Source organism: Taudactylus pleione, unplaced genomic scaffold (assembly GCF_031769625.1).
Source record: "Taudactylus pleione unplaced genomic scaffold, aTauple2 ptg000080l, whole genome shotgun sequence".
Classification (NCBI taxonomy): Eukaryota; Metazoa; Chordata; class Amphibia; order Anura; family Myobatrachidae; genus Taudactylus; species Taudactylus pleione.
Genome location: NW_028284482.1, coordinates 5,109,447 through 5,133,368, shown reverse-complemented (window position 1 = coordinate 5,133,368; position 23,922 = coordinate 5,109,447).

The window sequence follows — 23,922 nt, the reverse complement described above, 5'->3', positions numbered from 1 at the left end:
CTTGGGTGCATCATGGAAACACGCATCATCCCCACCTTCAAAGAAATTCAACCAACTCCAACAGCAAAGAATGTCATGGTGATCATGTTTCGAGACCACAAGGGTGTGCTTCTTATTAGTTTCCTTACTAAGTGAGATACTGTGAATGCTGTCCGCTATTGTGACACATTGAGCTAATTGCGGAGGGCAATTAGTCAAAAACAACCTTGGTTGCAGTGAACAGGCATTGTATTGCTGCATGATAACTTCAGGCCACACCCAGCCAACCACACACATGAGTTGTTATGGTCCTACCATTGGGAGGTAGTGGATAATCCTCCCTACAGCCTTGACCTGGCCCTGAGTGATTTCCATCTCTTTAGACTATTGAAGAAGCACCTGGGTGGAAGGCATTTCACAACAAATGGTGAAGTTCAGTAAGCCGTCATGTCCTGGCTTCAGGTGCTTGCCACGGATTTCTTCTATGCCGGGATAGATGCCTTGGTGTAAGATTGGAACAAATGCTTAAACAAGTATGGGGACTATGTGGAAAAATAATGTGTATCAATCTGTACCATATAAATATATGTACGAGTTGAATACATTTATGCAATGAGAGGTCTATTTTCCTTTTTATTGAACCACCCTCATATATTGACTATTCCAGTGGTTCTCAACCTCAACCCTCAAGTTTTCCCAAAGGTCATGTTTTGAGGATTTCTGTCTGTGGAAACAGGTGGGATAATTACTAACCTAGCAAAATTAAATAAATCAACAAAACATTACCTGTTGGTTGTACTTGAAGACTCCATTTGAGAACACCTTGACTATTCAGTCTATATAAGTCTTTATGCATATATGTATAGCCTATACAGTGATCGTGGGGTAACAACAGGGTTCTGTTGTTCAACATGCGTTGTGGTTGGAAATCATATGAGACTTTCCAGAGTACAGTATGAATGCTTCAATACTGTGTTCTTAACTTCTGGGAGGTAATTATCCAGGTAATGAGCAGTCTTTATTGCCCAACCACCTGTGAGAGGCTGATCAAAGGTGTGTTAGTTTCTCAGGTCAGTCTCTCACTACCTGGGGGAAGCTGTCTGAAGGCCTGAAGAGAGATCCTCTTTCTGCTTGATGTAAGTGCTGTGCTAACTTGCCATTTTGTGAGTTGGACACTGTTGGTTAAAGCTCGGCAGGCTAGGATTTATGTTTATATTTTGTGTATATTTTGTGCTATCAAATAAAACTAGCTGTAAAACTAGCTGTGGATACTAATACCAAGCCTTAGACTGGGGTGCAAATAATTGGCTGTTGCACACAAAATTTACCCCAGGAGACAATACCCCTTAACCTGATCTTGTGACAATATGAAAAAAAGTCTGTATTCACTGCTGCATTTGGGGTTTATGGCCTACGGATGATTTTTATTACACTTATTTTTTTATTCATCCAGTCTTTGGCACATATATATTACTATTGGAATTGGTATGAAATACCGAGAGACAGGATCCTGGCAGTCAGAATCCCGAAGCCAGGATTCTGACAGGGTTAACATACCAACACTTATTGGTCCGCATGCCAACCCTCCCCCTCTCCCTACCCTAACCCTCACTCTTTGGTGCCTATCCATAACCTCCCCACCTAGTGCCTGAACCTAATCCCCCCTCTCCGCACCCTAAACCTAACTCTCCCCCCTTAATGCCTAACCATAACCCTCCCCCTAGTGCATAACCCTAACCCCTAAACCTAACTCCAACCCTCCCATCAAACCCTGTTACGTACCTTCGGCATTCAGGTGGTCAGGATGCCGGCACCAGGATTCTGACCTGGTATTCTGGAGCTGGTAATGTAAGCATCGGCATCCTGACCGCCGGGATGCTGAACACATACCCTACTATCACCGCTATGATACATACAGTATTATACATTGCTGTAACTTTGCGCTTCTTGCAGGCATGGCCCATGGCCTTCTGGCCCCCAGTTCACTAGACTCCTGGCTCATTGGTCTCCTGGCCTGGCCACCACAGCCACACTTATGCTGTATTGTAAGGCAGCTATAAGGCAGCTTATAGGTGTGCTCACACCCCTTTTTAAACTTTTTTGGGCAGATTCCAATATCCCAGGCAGATTCAGTGGCTTGCCACCACCTAGCTTCATTCTACCACATATCCCCCCCCCAGCTCACAATTGCTGGGATGATAGACTTTGGACAAGGCATTTTCATGGCAAAATCCTTTTCACTTTCTTCATCAGGGCCTAGCACCAAATTCAAGAACATCATCCAGTCTGTTATCTGGTGGACTTATCCTCCAAGTGCCTGTGTTTTTTTCCTGACCTTGGGACAGCAGTATGTAAAGGTATGGTAGGTGGCATCACCGTACTGTGACATCTTGGAAAAGCCCATCAGTTTTAATCTGACATCTCATGCATCAGTTTGAACACTGGTCAGGCTGCTCATGGAGGGCATTACCACCCACCGTGGACAGCGCAGTGGCTGACCATGGGTGCTTAATGATCATGACCAGCGGCATCTGAACAAAATTGTCCATGTTAACAGACAAGTGACACTGTCTCAAATCACATCCATATTCAATGCAGGAGGTACCAGACGCCGGCCATAAATCCCAGTTGTCAACAAGACACCTTGCAGGCTGGTAGTGATTCCAAAATGGTGTGGGGTATGTTCACATGGCATGGGCTAGGTACGCTGGCCTGCCAGAACACATCATTGACCAGTAACCACTATGTTGCTTTGCTTGATGACCATTTGCAGCCCTTCATGGGCTTCATGTACCCCACAATGATGGAATATTCCAGCAGGATAATGCACCGTGTCATCGGTCCCAAGTTGCTCAGGATTGGCAGGAGGATCATTCTGGAGAGATCCAAAAAATTATGTGGCCACCACGTTCACCCAACATGAACCTAATGGAGCATTTATGAGATGTGGTGTAGAGATCTATTCGCACCCAGGATCCTGCACCTACAAATATCAGGGAGCTGTGGGAAGCTATCCAGATAGCATAGATCAACATCTCTCCAGAGGTCTTCCGTTTACTTGTGCTATCAATGTCACGTTGAGTTGCTGCACTTTGTGGTTAGAGGGGTTCCTACACGATACTAAGTATCTATACCATGACTTTTCCTTTCATGGGATAACAAACACTTATTTATCACTTTCCGTCTTATTACTGCTGGCTTTATTCCTAAATGGAAAAAGCACTTTTTTAGATTGGGAGTTTTCACTAATTATAGTGTGAGACCCACTTTAATCCACTTTCCCCAAACATATTTAGCTGTAGTTCAAGTTTTGACTTGGTTGCATAAAGTCACTGTTTCATGTACTGGCACACAACTCTCCCCAAATCGTCACACTTAATAATAACCTCCTGCAAGTTTTTGCTTCAACTGCAAAAGTGTGTGACCTGGTCATATCCATACCATTCTGATCACATGGCAAAATTAGAGTCTTATCCTGGGAAGTCATATATAGTTTTGTAGTCTTCTGTATTACTTGTACCTTTGCCTCATGGGAAAAAGATCACTATCAATTCCATAGTTTTGTAGTCTTCTACCTTTGCCTCATGGGACAAAATATCACTTTAAAAACTGTAGCATGCAATCTTTCTCACTACAGTTTTTTCTCTGATGATGTACAAATGTGTCATCTGTGTGAAGTCCTCTATAAACTTCACAAAATAACTGTAGCCACTACTTACATTGGACCACACATCTGAAGAGTACTATTTTAAGTGGTATTGTAACTTTGTTTGTTGATTTTGGAATTGGTTGATGGTTTTATTTCCCCACAATAGAGCTCTCACATATGTGTTTCTTAATCACGACATTCCTGTGACCATCCCATTCTGTAGCTTCTCAAAACTGTCATATCCAAGGTGACCTAATCTTCTATGCCAAAGTTCCAGTGACTGTGTTGTCATCATTGCGTAACAGTGCTGTGTATCAAGGACATACAACTGTGCCTGTAGCTATGATGGTCCCTCTTCTGTATCTCACAATGAAGTTTCCTTTAGAGAAGTGAACTCTGTGGGCTCTCTGATCTAGGACACTGATGGTGATAAGATTTGTTTCCATTTCTGGTACAAAAAAGCACATCTTGAATCTCTGTAACTTTTGTTCATCTTTCAATTTTAGACCAAACTTTAGTAGATGTAGGGAGTTAATCTCAATTTTCTTTAATAGTGGTAGGGTCTCATTTGGTAAACTTGGTGAAACAATTCTCATTGCAGCTGAAATGGTGAAACAATTCTCATTGCAGCTGAAATGCCTTGTTCCAACTGAATCAATGTACCAACAATCTTTTCTGCAGCTATCTGTAACACTCAGGGCTGACTCATCTCTGCCATTGAATGTATTGCTTTGCATAGGATTCACATTCTTTTGTCTGCCCTCAATTGCTTTGTGATCTATCATGTGACATTTATAGCACTTACCATAACATTTTCTGAATTTTTCACTTTATGTATGTAATGCAGTTGTCTCAGCACTTGAATCACAGGGCACACATTCTTGAAACTGTAATAACATTGCTCTGAATGTGGCTGTTGTTAACTTTACTCTATTTGCCTCTAATGTCACAACCAGGAAGTCAAACTCAGGTGTCAAGTTCTACAGCATTTCTGTAACAATCATTTCATCATCCACTTGTACTACAACACTGTTTAGTTGCTGAGAGACAGACATCATTTTGTCTATGTAATCACTCATCCTGTTGCATTCATTCAACTTGGTGTTGTACAGTACATGGCTTAAATGTATCTTCCTCAGGAGACCTTCATCTTGATATGCTGCTTGCAGTGCTGTGCAAATTTCTTTTGCTGACTGTCTCATGCCCTATAGGGTACTTGTTTTGCTCTACATTTAAGTTTTTGATTCCCATGGCTTTCTCTATATTATCAGTGTGCATCTGGTTCAACAGTGACCTTCTACAAAATTTCATGCCTTAATTTAATTTCCATAGCAAACTTCCAGGTTGTATAATTCTCTGCACCTTTTAGCTTGATGAACCCATTTATGAGTGTAGCGCCTGTATTTATGCTTCTTACAGAGATAATTGTGCAGTGTCTGTACTCTAATCAGCTTGACTGCTGCTATACTGCACTGGAAACACTATGAGCTGTCTTCACTCTGTGTTATTATGCAGTATGCACTACACATGTGTTTAAGATGGTATATTTGTGCTGCTCTGGGTGTCTATAATAGCTTGTATGTCTGTTTATATGGGTGTCTGGGCAGTTGACACCTGTGTGCATAAGGCCATAACCTGTTGGAAAAGATGTGTGTACAGTGCTTGATATTGCAGATATATAGACACACAATAGCGGATGACTATGAACAGCCCAGTTACTTAACTAGTGGTGTTGGTGTATTGATAGATAACAGGTACAGCTGTACTCACTGTTACATGCACACTGGTGATGGAGTGTAGCTTGAGCAGAGCAGGGTTCCATACAGCTCTCCAGTCGACGAATGTATGGTGCTTGTGAGTAGCGGTGAAGGCATGAAATGCAAGTATTAACTAGGTCTCTATAAGAGCTAAGCAGGAGATTTCTGTCTCCCACCATGTCACTCTACACAGTAATAGACAAGATGGCCCCTGCACATGCTTAGTAGTAGTCTACTTGGTATGGAGCATGAAGCCTCCCTATAGCTAGAGGAAGTTGGGGTCTGCGCAGTAGCGCACTCGTCTTTCAACAAAAAGAAATAGCAAGATTCAGATTTAAATCAAAATTCTAGAAAATATGTAATGTGATTTAGTGAATGTGTTTGAATGATATCAGTGCCTATGATTTCAGTAGGACCTTAGTAAGAGAAATAATATGGCGTACATATGGTGTTGCTAAGAGATCAATTGTTATGCCTAGTCCCATAATAATCATACTCTGAACATTAGTTTTTTTACTTAATATTTGTAGTAAACTAGAATAGATTTCACAAGAATGTAAAGGTGCAAGAGGGAAGATAACTGGGAGCCTACATATCTTTATCACATTTTTTCCAAAATGACAACAATATCTTTATCAATTATTTCACTAGGCATTGAAGTGCATACATGTGGCAGTATAACAAATCATCTGGAGCATTTCATCCGTTCCTAGCTTATTTCTGTTTTGGCCCACCAATCTTCCAGTGGTAAATTGAATGAAAGTAATCAGTTACAGCTGACAAATTGAGTTGGGCATGTGCATCAGGAAGCAATGCCAAAATATCTTTCTGGCTTCATTAGAAGCAATGTGACAGGAAAAATAACCCTTATGGCTTCTCTATGTTCAGTTTTTGATGGCATAGCTAATTAGTGCTATAGTAACATCAAATAATATGAGATGTAGAAGAAACAAGAGTATATGATGCACTAATTTTTCACTTGTTTTACAAGAAGTAAACAAATATGAAACTTGTTCGATATTGTGCCTATCATTGCAATAAGTTACAGTGACTTGTTTTTGTAATTTGACATATTTTAAATACTCCTGAAAAGAGGATAAACAATGCCAAATATAAATATTAGGCCAATTTTGGTTGTCTTGTGAGAGAGTATGACCGGTCTCTTCAATGTATCTGCCAGCAGTGTCTTTCTCTGCCTCTGTCCTCAGTGTGAATCTGTAGAGTCCCCACCTGTGTCTCTGTAGAGTGTCTGTCCCCCCCCCTCACCTGCAAGGTGTCGTGCCCATACAAGGGCATCCCAAACCTTAGACTATGTGTGAGCTGGCTATGTCTATTCATGTGCTAATGTGGGCCCTGGTATAACCAGTTCTCTTGGCTCTGGGATGACTGATTACATTTCATTTATATATTATTGATTCTTAATATATTCTACATTATGGTGATATTTAAATATACACACTGTAACAGTAACACTTCATTTAACATCTACAAGTTCATTGGAAACGCAGTCAATACATTGTTTTAAACTGCTGTGCGCCATTAATTTCTTTAGTATTTGTAGAAAACAGTGTTGAGAAGCAAATATAAAATTGTTTCCACTTTTAAAGGATGTAGACCACAGAAATGTACTTGCCCGGATGTCACCTGCACCACTATTCCAGTAATATTGCAGGAAATATGACGCATGGGAAGAAGACCCTGGCAGTGTAAGAGTCTTTGTTATTGTACATACGTCAGTGCCATATTTTTGAGACAATAGGTTGCACATGGAAATTTTAGATATACGGACCACCCTGTCTTAATACACCCCAGGCAGTCATACAGTATATCTATACCTCTTTAGAATAGAGATGTGCGCCGACCCCCGTGTTTTGGATCTGGATCTCCCCTGGTTTTGGATCTGGATTGGTTTTGCCAAAACCTCACCTCCGTGTTTTGTTTTCATGTTTTGATTTTGGATCTGGATTTTTTCTTAAAAAAAAAAAAAGAAAACCAAAAAAATACAAAATTTGCCTTTTTTTGTCCCTACGGTATTAATAACCTCAATAACATTTATTTCCACTCGTTTCCAGTCAATTCTGACCACCTCACAGCTCACAATATTGAATTTTTTCATCTAGTTATAGGGTCAAAAGGTTGCATCCAGCTTGCTGGCTCAAAACTGATTGATATAATTATTACTAGAGTAGAGTTGAATTATTACTAGAGTTGAGGACTGTGCAAAGATAATGGTTGCAATCCTTGAGGATTGAAAAATTGATAGTTGATAGTTAGTGCAGCCCCTGGCTGTAAAATTGATAATAAATTAATTAAAAAACAATTCATTGGTGCAGCCTCTAGCTGTAAAATTGATAATAAATTAATTAAACAATTTATTGGGTGCAGCCCCTGGCTGAATAATTAATAAAAAGAAATTCATTGGTACAGCCCCTGGCTGTAAAATTGATAAATTAATTTAAAAATAAATCATTGGTTCCTAAACCAACCATAACATTAATTTCAAATGACAGGTAGCAATGCCCCAACCAGCACATAATGGAAAGGAATAAGGTGCAAGATGGAATAGTCCTTGGGCCCTCCCACCCACCCTTATGTTGTATACAAAACAGGACCGTTTAACAAGCCAATCATTTTAGCGACAAGGACTGCCAATTGTGGCCGAAATGATTGGTTTGTTTGGACCCCCATAAAACAAGCTGCCAATGTGCATTGGACATGGAAATGAAAATGATCCCATACACAAACTGGCTTTACATTACAAGTTGTCGTCGTCCTCGTCATCCCCAACAGTGTGTACATCCTCTCCTTCAAACAATATTAATTCATCTCCGCTGGAATCTACCATAGGCGCCTCTGTAATTTTTTTTATGTAATTGTTGGTAGAGGTCTTGATTGTGGAATTTGTAATTAATTTTAATAACCATCATCTTTTCCACATTTTGAGGAAGTAACCTCCTATGCTGATCACTGACAAGGTTGCCAGCTGCACTGAAAACTCTTTCGGAGTACACACTGGAGGGTGGGCAACTTAAGTAATGCAAAGCCAGTTTGTGTATGGCACTCCAAATTGCCTCTTTTTCCTGCCAGTACTGAAAGGGACTGTCTGACATGCCTATTAGGATGTTATCTCTGAAATAGTCCTCCACCATTCTGTAAATGGAGACCGTATCACACTTAGTCATGGTAGAAGACATGTCACTAGTAGGCAGTTCTCTTAGGCCTGACCAGATATAATTTTTTGGTGAACAATCTGCATGACCAGCAGGCATTCTGTAAGGAAATACGATAAAAAACAATAATCTGCGCTATGTAAGAAAAGGGGGGGGGGGAAGGGGGGTAATGTGAGCAGCTTGATAAAAATTGGTAAATGGTTAAAATATATATAACAAGTGCTAAATAAATAAAAGTAAGAGAAACAAATGCAAAAATAAAATAAAAATAAAATAATGTTTACAGCCCCTTTGGGGTAGTGTGTTTGGAGCAGGTTGAAAGGAATGGGGACGCTATTTCCATGTCCACACAAAAAGTTCCAAATCTTGGCTTGGTGAGTAATGATCTAACGCTTTCCCTACCTCTAAGTCTGCTGTCCTCGCAGACCGGGGATCTCTGCCAGCCAGATAGTGTGTTGCCGTGGCGCCACTTGATGACGTCAGACGCCCGGACCTCGTGCGGTAAACGAATGGTTCTCCCAGAAGACTTTCTTTTGCTTTGCTCCTCACTGTTCCAACGCGTTTCACGCCACTGTCAGCGCTTTGTCAAGGATGGTTGGGGCATTCCCCAGAGTGCTCCTTAAATAGGGTAACTTTATTAGTCAATTAAGGTAAAACCCAGATATTCAAAACCGGAAGTGCCATCCAAAAGACCGGCAACCACATGTTAGTGGGAATAATGCATTTTTTCTCTTACTATTGTGAAAAAATAATAATAATAAAGGAAGAAGGGAAACAAGTAAAAGTTATGTGCCTGGAGGGAAAATATTTATAGGAAAGCTTTCAGTTCCCATAATTTCAGTTACCATAATTGCAACCCACAAGGCTTAAAATTTATGGGTATACAAAAAATCACTACACATTGGAGAGGTGAAGACCTTGTGAAAAAACTTCTACAAAACGAAACAAAATGGATATATAATCTTGAAACTTTGGAGCCTTATGGCCTTAATATTGATATAGAACTGAAAGCTTTCCTATAAATATTTTCCCTCCAGGCACATAACTTTTACTTGTTTCCCTTCTTCCTTTATTATTATTATTTTTTGACAATAGTTAGAGAAAAAATGCATTATTCCCACTAACATGTGGTTGCCGCTCTTTTGGACGGCACTTCCGGTTTTGAATATCCGGGTTTTACCTTAATTGACTAATAAAGTTACCCTATTTAAGGAGCACTCTGGGGAATGCCCCAACCATCCTTGACAAAGCGCTGACAGTGGCGTGAAACGCGTTGAAACAGTGAGGAGCAAAGCAAAAGAAAGTCTTCTGGGAGAACCATCCGTTTCCCGCACGAGGTCCGGGCATCTGACGTCATCAAGCGGCGCCACGGCAACACACTATCTGGCTGGCAGAGATCCCCGGTCTGCGAGGACAGCAGACTTAGAGGTAGGGAAAGCGTTAGATCATTACTCACCAAGCCAAGATCTGGAACTTTTTGTGTGGACATGGAAATAGCGTTCCCATTCCTTTCTACCTGCTCCAAACACACTACCTCAAAGGGGCTGTAAATATTATTTTATTTTTATTTTATTTTTGCATTTGTTTCTCTTACTTTTATTTATTTAGCGCTTGTTATATATATTTTAACCATTCTGTAAGGAAAATTGAGTTTCTTCCTGGCAGCCACAGAAGGAGGAGATGATTGCTTTTCACATGCAGCTGCAGCTCACAATTTTTTATACCAACAGCTCTTTGCATAGTTTTAGATTTCGGTCTGTTGGAAAAAACTCACAAGGTAGGACTTAAACCTAGGATCCAGAATGGTGGCCAAAATATATTTTTCAGATTTCAATAGATTGATGACTCTTGGATCCTGGTGAAGTGAATCAAGGACTTGATCCACCAGTCCGACATACTTTGCCCAATTGCTCAGTTTCACCTCCTCCTTCAGTTTCTCCAGCTGTTTTTGCAAAAGTCTGATGAGGGGAATGACCTGACTTAAGCTGGCAGTGTCTGAACTAACTTCACGTGTGGCAAGTTCAAAGCATTTGAGAACCTTGCACAACACGGAAATTATTCTCCAATGCGCTTGAGTAAGGTGCATTCCCCCTCCATGGCCTATGTCATAGGCTGTTGTATAGCCCTGGATGGCCTTTTGCTGTTCCTCCATCTGCTGAAACATATAGAGGGTAGAATTCCACCGAGTTAATACCTCTTGCTTCATCTGATGGCAGCGCAAATTTAACAATACCTGCTGGTCATGCAATCTTCGACAAGCGGTCGCCCAATGTCTAAAATGTCCAGATATTTTGTGGGCCACCGAGAGCATCTCCTGCACGACCGTGTCAGTTTTTAAAAAATGTTGCACCACCAAATTAATTGTGTGACCAAAACATGGGACATGTTGGAATTCACCCACATGTAATGCTCTCACAATATTGGTGGCATTGTCCGCAATCACAAATCCCCAGGAGAGTCCAAGTGGGGTAACCCATTTAGTAATGATTTCCCTGAGTTTTTCTAAGATGTTCTCAGCGGTATGCCTCTTAGTGAAACCAGTTATACAAAGAGTAGCCTGCCTCTGTATCAGCTGTCTTTTGGTAGATGTTGCTGCTGCTGTTGTAGGCAATACACCTACCCAGTGGGCTGTCACAGTCATGTAATCTTTAGTTTGCCCTGTCCCACTTGTCCACATATCAGTGGTCAAGTGGACAGTGGGTACAACGGCATTTCTGAGGACATTAGAACAGACTTGGAATTGCTGTTCTAGCTAAGTGGAATCTAGAAGGGATCTGGTAGCGAGGACACAGGACCTTAATTAACTGTTGAAAACCCAATGCAGTAATGGCGGATACTGGACGCACATCTAATACCAGCATAGCTGTTATGGCGTCAGTAATCTGCTGTGCAAATGGGTGATTTTTGTCATACTTATTTGCCCTACAAACGATTGTTTAACAGTTAATTGTTTTTATGAGGATACGCTACAAGTAGTCTTTCTCCTGGTCCCCTTCTGGGATGAAGAACCACTCACAGCAACAGCAGTAGCAACAGGCATAGTCATCAAGGATCCATCTGAGCAATCACGGATAGGAGAGGAGTCAATCATGCTTGGAATACCAACATTGGATGCAGCAGGACTACATCCGATGATGAATGAGGATGTTGATGATGCAGGTGTAGGTGTTGGAGATCGAAGGCGCTTGGATCTCACAGAGAGGGAGCAGGTAGGTGACACTGGACTTGTTACATTTTGAGTTTTGGAACTTGGCAACATGCACTTTGATATTTGATGAATGCACTCCAAGTGACATAACAAGGAGAAGGTTCCTAGGTGGTTTAGGTCCCTGCCTCTACTCACTCTTGCTTGGCAATGGTCACATATGGCTTGACAACTGTTGTTCGGATCAGGGTGGAAATAATTCCACACGTGAGAAATCGATTTTTTTGTCTTTTGTCCCGGCATGACAACAATGGGCTTTGGCTTTTTCAATTCATGGGCAACAGCTGTTGCCTTACTTACACAAAGGACATCCTCGGCATCAACATCCTCATCACCAACATCTTCATCATCAACATCCTCATCATCCTTAGCACCTTCAACTACCAATATATCCTCCTCCTCCATCTGCAATTCCACAGAAGCATCCTCGATGACTACATCTGCAAGATGTTGACTGCTCTTCCCCACATTTACAGAGAGCACACAAATGTTGGAACTTTCAGGATCCTCCAGTACACTAGTATTTAGGTCTGGCTCACACATGGCAACCGTAGACACACTTGCACTCTCCTCAGGGATTTGTGATTTTGATTACTCGGGGCACATAGTTGTTTTTTCCAAAGGGCTATCAGAATCAGAACCAGAAGTCTTCCTAAAGAAAGGCCAAGGCCTTATCCTTTCCTTGCCACTTTGTGTAGTAAATGGCATATTAACAATTTTTTGTTTATATATAGGCAAATTTCCTTAACATTTTTTTTTCTTAACTTAAGTAAAAGTAGCTTTACTGTATCGATGGTGTGACTTAAGCCCTGGGGCATGGGCCTTCATAGAGGACAAGTTAGTTGATGGCCTTGCTAACCTGTCATGTGACAGCCTTCCACATTTCTGCAGTCTTAAAGCAGTGTCACAAGCACCAAGGTGCGGTTACAAAATTCACACACGTGCAGTCGTGCGCACACAGACAATTATTAGACAAAAAAGACAATTTTTAAAAAATATTTTTTCAGCTCCAGAACTTGGATCCAGAGCACAGTTTAACGATGACTGGAGTTGGGCAGCACTAGGTTGCATTGCCAACTTGCTAGATCTTGTGCGGCTAAGCCTAACACGCACAGACAATTAGCCAAGGTGCGGTTACAAAATTCACACACGTGCAGTCGTGCGCACACAGACAATTATTAGACAAAAAAAAGACTATTTTTTAAAAATATTTTTTCAGGTCCAGGACTTGGACCCAGAGCAAAGATTGATGACTACTTTAGTCGGGCAGCACTAGGTTACATTGCCGACTTGATAGATCTTGTGCGGCTAAACCTAACACGCACAGACAATTATTAGACAAAAAAGACCATTTTTTAAAACAATTTTCAGGTCCAGGACTTGGGCCCAGAGCAAAGATTGATGACAACTGGAGTCGGGCAGCACTAGGTTGCATTGCCAACTTGCTAGATCTTGTGCGGCTAAGCCTAACAAGCATAGACAATTAGACAAAAAAAGACAATTTTTTTAAAAAAATTTGAGATCTAGCACTTGGGCCCAGAGCACAGATTGATGATGACTGGAGTCGGGCAGCACTAGGTTGCATTGTGACTTGCTAGATATTGTGCAGCTAAGCCTAACACACCTAGACACAAAGTCAATTATTAGACAAAAAATAATTTTTTAATTTTTTTACAGCTCCAGAACTTGGGCCTAGAGCACAGATTGAAGACGACTTGAGTCGGCAAGCAATAGGTTGCATTCCCGACTTGCTAGATCTTGTGTGGCTAAGCCTAACACGCATAGACAATTATTACACAAAAATAGACAATTTTTTTTTCAGCCACAGAACTTGGGCCCAGAGCACAGATTGATGACGCTTTAGTCGCGCAGCACTAGGTTGCGTTGCCGACTTGCTAGATCTTGTGCGGCTAAGCCTAACACGCACAGACAAGACAAAAAAAATAAAAAAAATTTTCAGGTCCATGACTTGGGCCTAGAGCACAGATTGATGATGACTGGAGTCGGGCAGCACTAGGTTGCGTTGCCAACTTGCTAGATCTTGTGCGGCTAAGCCTAACACACATAGACAATTAGACGACAAAAAGACAATTTAAAAAAAAAAATTCCAGCTCCAGGGCTAGGGCCCAGAGCACAGATTGATGATGACTGGAGTTTGGCAGCACTAGGTTACATTCCCGACTTGCTAGATCTTGCGCAGCTAAGCCTAACATGCACAGACAATTATTAGACAAAAAAAGACAATTTTTTTTTTTAGCTAAAGAACTTGGGCTCAGAGCACAGATTGATGACGACTGGAGTCGGGCACCACTAGGTTGCGTTGCCAACTTGCTAGATCTTGTGCAGCTAAGCCTAACACGCACAGACAACTATTAGACAAAAAAAGACAATTTTTTTTAGCTCCAGAACTTGGGCTCAGAGCACAGATTGATGACGACTGGAGTCGGGCAGCACTAGGTTGCATTGCTGACTTGCTAGATCTTGTGTGGCTAAGGCTAACACGCACAGACACACAGACAATTATTAGACAAAAAAAGAAAATTTTTTCTTCAGCTCCAGAACTTGGGCCCCGAGCACAGATTGATGACGACTGGAGTCGTGCAGCACTAGGTTGCATTGCCGACTTGCTAGATCTTGTGCGGCTAAGCCTAACATGCACAGATATTTAGACAGAAAAAGAATTTTTAAAAAAAAAAAATTTCAGGTCCAGGACTTGGGCCCAGAGCACAGATAGATGACAACTGGAGTTGGCAAGCACTAGGTGGCATTGATGACTTGCTAGATCTTGTGCGGGTAAGCCTAACACGCACAGACAATTATTAGACAAAAAGACAATTTAAAAAAAATAAAAAAATTCAGGTCCAGAACTTGGGCCCAGAGCACAGATTGATGATGACTGGAGTTTGGCAGCACTAGGTTGCATTGCCGACTTGCTAGATCTTGTGCAGCTAAGCCTAACATGCACAGACAATTATTATACAAAAAAATAAATAAAATTTTCAGCCACAGAACTTGGGCCCAGAGCACAGATTGATGGCGACTTTAGTCGGGCTAGCACTAGGTTGCATTGCCAACTTGCTAGATCTTGTGCAGCTAAGCCTAACACGCGCAGACAATTATTAGACAAAAAAAGACAATTTTTTAAATATTTTTTTTGAGGTCCAAGACTTGGGCCCAGAGCACAGATTGATGACAACTGGAGTTGGCAAGCACTAGGTTGCATTGACGACTTGCTAGATCTTGTGCAGCTAAGCCTAACATGCACACACAATTAGACAAAAAGAGACAATTTTTTTTTTGAGGTCCAGGACTTGGGCCCAGAGCACAGATTGATGACAACTGGAGTCAGCAAGCACTAGGTTGCATTCCCGACTTGATAGATCTTGTGCAGCTAAGCCTAACAAGCACAGACAATTATTAGACAAAAAAAGACAATTTATTTTTCAGCCACAGAACTTGGGCCCCAGAGCACAGATTGATGACGACTTTAGTCGGCTTAGCACTAAGTTGCGTTGCCAACTTGCTAGATCTTGTGCAGCTAAGCCTAACACGCGCAGACAATTATTAGACAAAAAAAGACAATTTTTTAAATATTTTTTTTGAGGTCCAAGACTTGGGCCCAGAGCACAGATTGATGACAACTGGAGTTGGCAAGCACTAGGTTGCATTGACGACTTGCTAGATCTTGTGCAGCTAAGCCTAACATGCACACACAATTAGACAAAAAGAGACAATTTTTTTTTTGAGGTCCAGGACTTGGGCCCAGAGCACAGATTGATGACAACTGGAGTCAGCAAGCACTAGGTTGCATTCCCGACTTGATAGATCTTGTGCAGCTAAGCCTAACAAGCACAGACAATTATTAGACAAAAAAAGACAATTTATTTTTCAGCCACAGAACTTGGGCCCCAGAGCACAGATTGATGACGACTTTAGTCGGCTTAGCACTAAGTTGCGTTGCCAACTTGCTAGATCTTGCGCAGCTAAGCCTAACATGCACAGACAATTATTAGACAAAAAAAGACAATTTTTTTTTTTAGCTCCAGAACTTGGGCCCAGAGCACAGATTGATGACGACTGGAGTCGGGCAGCACTAGGTTGCTTTGCCGATTTGCTAGATCTTGTGCGGCTAAGCCTAACACGCACAGACAATTATTAGACAAAACAAGACAATTTTTTTTTCAGCCACAGAACTTGGGCCCAGAGCACAGATTGATGACGACTTTAGTTGGGCAGCAATTGGCTGCGTTGCCGATTTGCTAGATCTTGTGCGGCTAAGCCTAACACGCACAGAGAATTATTAGAGAAAAAAAGACAATTTCTTTTTCAGCCACAGAACTTGGGCCCCAGAGCACAGATTGATGGCGACTTTAGTCAGGTTAGCACTAAGTTGCGTTGCCAACTTGCTAGATCTTGCGCAGCTAAGCCTAACACGCACAGACAATTATTAGAGAAAAAAATACATTTTTTTTTTTAGCTCCAGAACTTGGGCCCAGAGCACAGATTGATGACGACTGGAGTCGGGCAGCACTAGGTTGCTTTGCCGACTTGCTAGATCTTGTGCGGCTAAGCCTAACACGCACAGACAATTATTAGACAAAAACAGAAAAAAATTTTTTTTTAGCTCCAGCACAGATTGATGACGACTGGAGTCGGGCAGCACTAGGTTGCTTTTCCGATTTGCTAGATCTTGTGCGGCTAAGCCTAACACGCACAGACAATTATTAGACAAAAATAGACAATTTTTTTTTCAGCCACAGAACTTGGGCCCCAGAGCACAGATTGATGGCGACTTTAGTTGGGCTAGCACTAGGTTGCGTTACCAACTTGCTAGATCTTGCGCAGCTAAGCCTAACACGCACAGACAATTATTAGACAAAAAAAGAAATTTTTTTTTTAGCTCCAGAACTTGGGCCCAGAGCACAGATTGATGACGACTGGAGTTGGGCTAGCACTAGGTTGCATTGCCAACTTGCTAGATCTTGCGCAGCTAAGCCTAACAAGCACAGACAATTATTAGAGAAAAAAAGACAATTTTTTTTTTTAGCTCCAGAACTTGGGCCCAGAGCACAGATTGATGACAACTGGAGTCGGGCTAGCACTAGGTTGCATTGCCAACTTGCTATATCTTGTGCAGCTAAGCCTAACACGCACAGACAATTATTAGACAAAAAAAGACAATTTTTTTTTTTTAGCTCCAGAACTTGGGCCCAGAGCACAGATTGATGATTACTGGAGTCGGGCAGCACTAGGTTGCTTTGCCGATTTGCTAGATCTTGTGCAGCTAAGCCTAACACGCACAGACAATTATTAGACAAAAAAAGACAATTTTTTTTTCAGCCACAGAACTTGGGCCCAGAGCACAGATTGATGACGACTGGAGTTGGGCAGCACTAGGTTTCGTTGCCAGCTTGCTAGATCTTGTGCAGCTAAGCCTAACACGCACAGACAATTAGACAAAAAAAAGACAATTTAAAAAAAAAAAATTTGAGGTACAGGACTTGGGCCCAGAGCACAGATTGATGACAACTGGAGTTGGCAAACACTAGGTTGCATCGCAGACTTGCTAGATCTTGTGCGGCTAAGCATAACACTCACAGAGAATTATTAGACAAAAAAAAGACAATTTTTTTTTTCAGCCACAGAACTTGGGCCCAGAGCACAGATTGATGACGACTTTAGTCAGGCAGCACTAGGTTGCGTTGCTGACTTGCTGTATCTTGTGCGGTTAAGCCTAACACGCACACGCACACAGACAAATATATATTAGACAAAAAAAGACACTTTATTTTTATTTATTTCTTTGAGGGCCAGAACTTGGGCCCGGAGCGCCGATTGATGACTACTGGAGTCGGGCAGCACTTGGTTGCAACTTACTGTATATTGTGCGGCTAAGCCTAACACGCACACACACACACAGAAAATAAATTGACAATATATATTTTTTTTGGGGGGGGTCCATAACTTGGGTCCACATGGACGCAGCAGACAGCACAGCACCAGCCCAGATGAATCAGCACCAGCCCAGATGGATGCAGCAGACAGCACAGCACCAGCCCAGATGGACCAACAACAGCCCAGATGGACACAGCAGACATTACAGCACCAGCCCAGGACACAGCAGAAAGCCCAGGACCAGACAGCACAGCACCAGCCCAGATGGATGCAGCAGACAGCTCAGCAACAGCCCACATGGACACAGCAGACATTACAGCACCAGCCCAGGACACAGCAGACAGCACAGCATCAGCCCAGATGGACGCAGCAGACAGCTCAGCAACAGCCCACATGGACACAGCAGACATTACAGCACCAGCCCAGGACACAGCAGACAGCACAGCACCAGCCCAGATGGATCAGCACCAGCCCAGATGGACGCAACAGACAGCACAGCACAAGCCCAGATGGATCAGCAACAGCCCAGGACACAGCAGACAACACAGCACCTCTCCCCAGCCCTCCACTACCCACCCTCCCTGTTCAGTCTCCACAGCCGGAGTGAAATGGCGCCCGCCACGTCCCTTATATATAGAGACAAAAGCTTGTGAGTCGCAAGATTTTGTCTCTATGGTTTTGCCTCGATTTGAGAGATCCGAGTCAGGCGGGAAACTCGGATCTACAAAATTCGGGTGGGTTCGGATGTAAGAGATCCGAACCCGCTCATCTCTTCTTTAGAATAGTTTTAGGAGCCTTCATTAAAGCAATGCAATATAGCTGCAATCTCTTTTATGTTTTCCCTAGTGATAAAACCCCACCAGAGTACTAAGATATTAGCATTATGCCAAATTCTCTTTATATTCAGCAAGTGGGTAAAGTTTAATGTGCTATTATTATTTATCTCAGATGGTTTAATGAGTCTTTACAACATGGTCATATTACAAGGGAAGTGGCTCTAGACTGCACACCCTAACTGCTTGTAATGAGGGGTGCTATCTTGCTGAGATTTATAGTACTACGCCACGACATCAATGAGCGGGGACAGGCTATAGCTAGAGGGAAGCAGCATCTGATGGTCTGACACAGAGCCCTCCACTAGTATATGGTTATGATAGCTTCTCAGGTGCTGGGAAGAGGTGCCATTTATCGGGCGTTCATGACGGTACACTCCGGGTGCATATTTACAGCCCTAAGTGGGGTAAATAAATTGTCAGCAATGAAGGAGGTGCCCCTTCAGTGCTGGCGCCCGGCGGCAGGCTCCTCCATTGTCTCCCATAGTTCTGCCCCTGAGCAGGGCCGGATTAAGGGGGGGGCTCTGGGGGCAAGTACCCCCGGGCCCCCCTCTCTGAGAGGGCCCCCTGCCACAGATCGGATCTTTTTTACCGATCCCATCTGAAGCGCTGCCTGTAGCAGAGTGTACACCAGTAGCGGCAGCTGTACTGATAGCCGTCATACAGACGGCGCGGCGACGCAGAGCACTGCTGCTGGGATGCCGGTAGCCGCGTTCAATGAAAAGGGCTGTGCAGGCAGCAGGCTTTCAGGGACTGGCCGGCCGGCGTGCAGGCTGCAGGGAAGGAGGGGGCATCACGGGCACAGCTGCACATGGAGGATCACCCGAGGAGGAGAAAGAAGAACGCGCTGTGCAGTTCTTCTGTGTCACTCTCTGCCAGCAAAAGGGATCATCATCTCAAGAGAGCAGATACAGTAAGACAGAGAGTAGTGACTTTTTTTAGTTATCAATTAAAATTGAATAAATTAAGGCTCCAGGTAGCATTACTTTGAATGTGTGGTTGTGTGTGTGTATATATATATATATATATATATATATACATATATATATATATATATATATATATATACTGTATATACACATATGTATAGTATGTATATGTATATATGTATGTATATATATATATATATATATATATATACATACACACACTGTGTGTGTGTGTGTATATATATGTGTATATATATATATATATATATATATATATATACACACACACACAGCAAGGAATGTTTGGCGGTACTCACGGCATATATAAAAAAAACAACCTATTTAGTTTAACATTTCAGTTCCAGAAAAAAAGTCTATAAAGACTGAAATGTTTAACTATATAGGTCGGTTGGACCTTATTTTTAAATATGTTGTAAGTGCCACCAACCATTCCCTGCTGTGTATTGCTTAATACTATGGACGGAACCTGGGGTATTATATATATATATGTAATATATATATATATATATATATATATATATAATCAATATACAGTGTATATATATATATATATATATATATATATATATATATATATACATACGTATAGAGGTAATGGGCACTTCAGTGTCCAAAGTTTTGTCAAGGGTGCCAGGTACAGTAGATGCAGCGTAAGTGATGGAAAATGGCACTCCGAAGTGTTTATTTACAGAATTTGAAATATACAACTTGCTATACGACCCCGGCTCGCTGTATATTTCAAATTCTGTAAATAAACACCGAGTGCCATTTTCCATCCCTTAGGAATTTAATTTTAGACTTTAGGGCCCCCCTGGCTTAAGTGCCCCGGGCCCCCCAAAGCCTTAATCCAGCTCTGCCCCTGAGTGGCAGCCAACTTGCCAGTTTGTTACATCTTGGTAATGTGGTACCCCGGACACAAGCAGATTCATTTTTGCGGTGAGCTGACAGCCTATTCTTAACATTACCTAGAAATAATATCATTATATAAAATTGACCAGTGTTCATAGACATTTATATTGATACTTAATGACGTCCTAGAGGACTTTTGGACATCACTGTTCATATAAGAAGGACTGTGTTCTAGCAGCAGTATTATCTAAATGGTGCTATTCTGGTCTGATGCACCATAGCAGGTATATTTTTCTCCTCCCACAGCCCAACCCTATGCTCCTGCAGCCTAAGCCAAATGTTGGCATTCTGCAGAATGTTGACATTTCATGTCGTCAGAATATTTTGACATTCTACACATGTAGACATGCTCCATGTCGACATGTCAACAATGTTAACACTGTGGTATATACTGTATATATATATATATATATATATATACAAGAAATTAATATTTCTGTTTTTAAAATGTCAAGTCCATCAGGATCCTCATAATTTGATTCACATGTTCATTATTATTTATTGCGCACATTACTATTTGCATTTAATTGCAATCACTGACATTGACATGCCATAGAAACACATTTCTTAAAATAACATTTTTAAAGTGATTTTGGTTAATGTTAATTTAACATCTGGTTTCTCTACGTCTTTTTCTAGAACTAGATGAAGGAAAACAAAAATATTTTAAATACTAAACATATTCCTAAACCATACATTACATGATTCACAATGTAAATTGGGTGTAAATCTTCAGTTATACCAGATATGATGTAAATGTAATTATATATCAATGATCTCATGAAAATGATACCATGGATACAGATAATACAGTGCATTTTAAACACCTCGGGTGTGCCTGTACTAAGCAACGTGCACAGCTGGCTCAGTCAGCAAAATGTAGGCATTTCATTTAAAAAAGAAATTAAATTGCTGTTCTACTGTAAATTAGTTATTTCTGCCTAAATCAAATAATAATGACAATAGTTATCTTTTATAGTAGTAACTGCTCTAATACACATATTACTTAGTGTATGTAAAAAGGCAATATTTAATTTACAATAAGTGTAGAGGATGATGATACCAAGCCCTAGTCTGTTATAGGAGAAGATCATACCGGGAAAACAAGCCATATATAAGATGTAATGAATGATTCAGTAGTGTGGTGACTAATGGAAGGATGGGGAGTGAGGTTCTTGTGGGGGCAGAATATGGGAGGGAGCACTCGTATCTCCATTGTTCTGCTAGAACTAGTTAAAAATAAAGAATTAAGTTTCAATCTTTGCTACTCACTTAACTAATTTGTGTGTCTGAGAAGCAGGAGGAGAAGAATTAAGCAGATTTTTGAAAACACAAAGTAAAACAGAAAATACTGTAGACATTTAGGCCCTCATTCAGAGCCGTACGCTCTGAGCAGAGCGCACGCTCTGAATGAGGGCCGCCCTCCATAAAAATGGAGCGTCCTCCTGGACGCTCGTATAGCTGTGGGTCACCACCTACAGCCTATACGAGCGTGCATTTTGATGGCCGCGATGGTCGTGACCATCGCGACCATCGAAACTGCGAGCCGGAGCCTGCGGTTGAGGTTTTCAACCGCAAGCTCCGGAGTGATTTTGGCTCTATCAGAGCCAAAATCACTCCCACTGACATCACTAGTGATGTCAGTGGGCCGGCTTCTGACGGGAGGCGTTCCCGTGGGAACGCCCCCGTCAGGGAGGCACGCCCCCGGCACGCCCACCAAAGGGGGCGTGCTGTCAATCAACATCGACAGCACGCCCCCTTTGATCAGACACAACGAGCGAAGGACTTTCCTTTGCTCGTCGCGTCTGGCGCATGCGCACGACGGAGCTCCCTCCGTCGTGCGCCTGCTCAGTGCAGAACATCGACCCACTTGCGAGCGGACAGCCGCTCGCGAGTGGGTCTGAATCAGGGCCTTAATGTTTTAATGAGTAAATCTCCTTTTACTAACATGGATAGTCTATACCCTATATAATATATAAAATACCCTATATAATATATAATAGAACATGTATTCCTCACATGCACAATGCCTTTTATAACTTCACATGGCTTTACAGCTTTCTGAAAAATTCTGATTTGTGTAATTGAGGAAATTCAATTTAGTGCGATGGCTGTGAAGTGCTTCCAGAATGATTGGGTGGAAGCAATTCACAACCAGTGTGTTCGCTAATATTTTCTTGCACCCATAGAGGTGTGACGAAAAAAGAATGTCTTTGCCTACTCTGACCTGGGCTTGTTAGCTGGTTTGCACTGTGTTATTAAATGGGTTCCACACTTGGGGATAACCCATGTCCTTTAGAGACCACTCCCCATGCCCCTCTTCAATGTCAGTTCCGGTAGGAAACCCCATTATTATCCAATCCCAGGTGTACACCTCTTATGCTGACAGGAAGCAAAGACAAGAGGAAGAAAATTACAGGTGCCTGGAATCCTTCATCAAGGCCAGAACAAATGGTTGTAGCACTGCATACCTCCTAACTGTCCCTATTTTGTCAGGACATCCGGATTGGATCGAACAGTCCTTCTGTCCTGTGGTTGGTCAATTTTACCTGAAGTGATGGAAGTTGTGAGATATGTTCCATGTTTAACAGAGTTAGGAGCCTATGCTTTAACTTAAGGATGTTTGTGGGGGAAAGTATTAGGTGGTAGATAGGACCTCTGTGGTGTGGGGGAATCGGTATGATTTACCACCGGCCGCAAGTCCGGCGGTTCAAACACCCACAGCGGGAGGCCGACAGCAATGAAACTCCCGATCGTCTAAGGTAAGTATTCACTAACCTAATTCCCCCCTAACCTTCCCTTAGGGGTGCCTAACCCTAATCCCCCCTCTAAGTGCCTGAACCTAACCCTCCCTTCCCCGCTGCCTAAACCTAAGTCCCCCAAGGGAGTGCCTAACCCTAACCTCCCCCTGGGGGTGCCTAACCCTAACACCACCTTCCCCTAGCCTACACCTAACCTCTCGGGGGGGTGCCTAACCCTAAGTCCCCCCTGGAGCCCTAAACCTAACCCTCCCCCCCCGCACGGCTATCTGCGCCCGGCGTACCTTCGATCGGGATGCCTGGTCGGGCTCCCAGCGTAGGTCTAATGACAGGCATCGGCATTTCAACGCCTGTCTTTAGACCCGTGCCGTGATTAGACAGTCGGGAAGCCGGCGGTCGGGAATAGGTCCATCGGCTTCCCGACTGCATACAGGTGTGGGCATGAACATTTTAATAAAGTGATGACACATTTTCGAAAAAGGGCATGACTGACCCCAATTTAGCACTTAACCATTATGGGAGATTGTTTCCCCAAAACTTGGATTCTTATTTTTTTTATTTTCTGTAGGACTCTTTCTTGGTGATCATACATGAGAATAACTTATCAGAACCTACAGTACATAATTTTAAAGAGGGCACTCTCCTCTTTCAAACAAAGATACTGTTGAGTCTGTAGGTACCAGGATTGTGTAGATAGAGTGCTATTAGTGCACTCACCCCATTCCTTGGCATGTTACATATGCCTGCAGTGTAGGGGTGACCATCAATGATTGATGGTTAGCAAATACTAATGGTCTGATATTGATGGTTAATAGT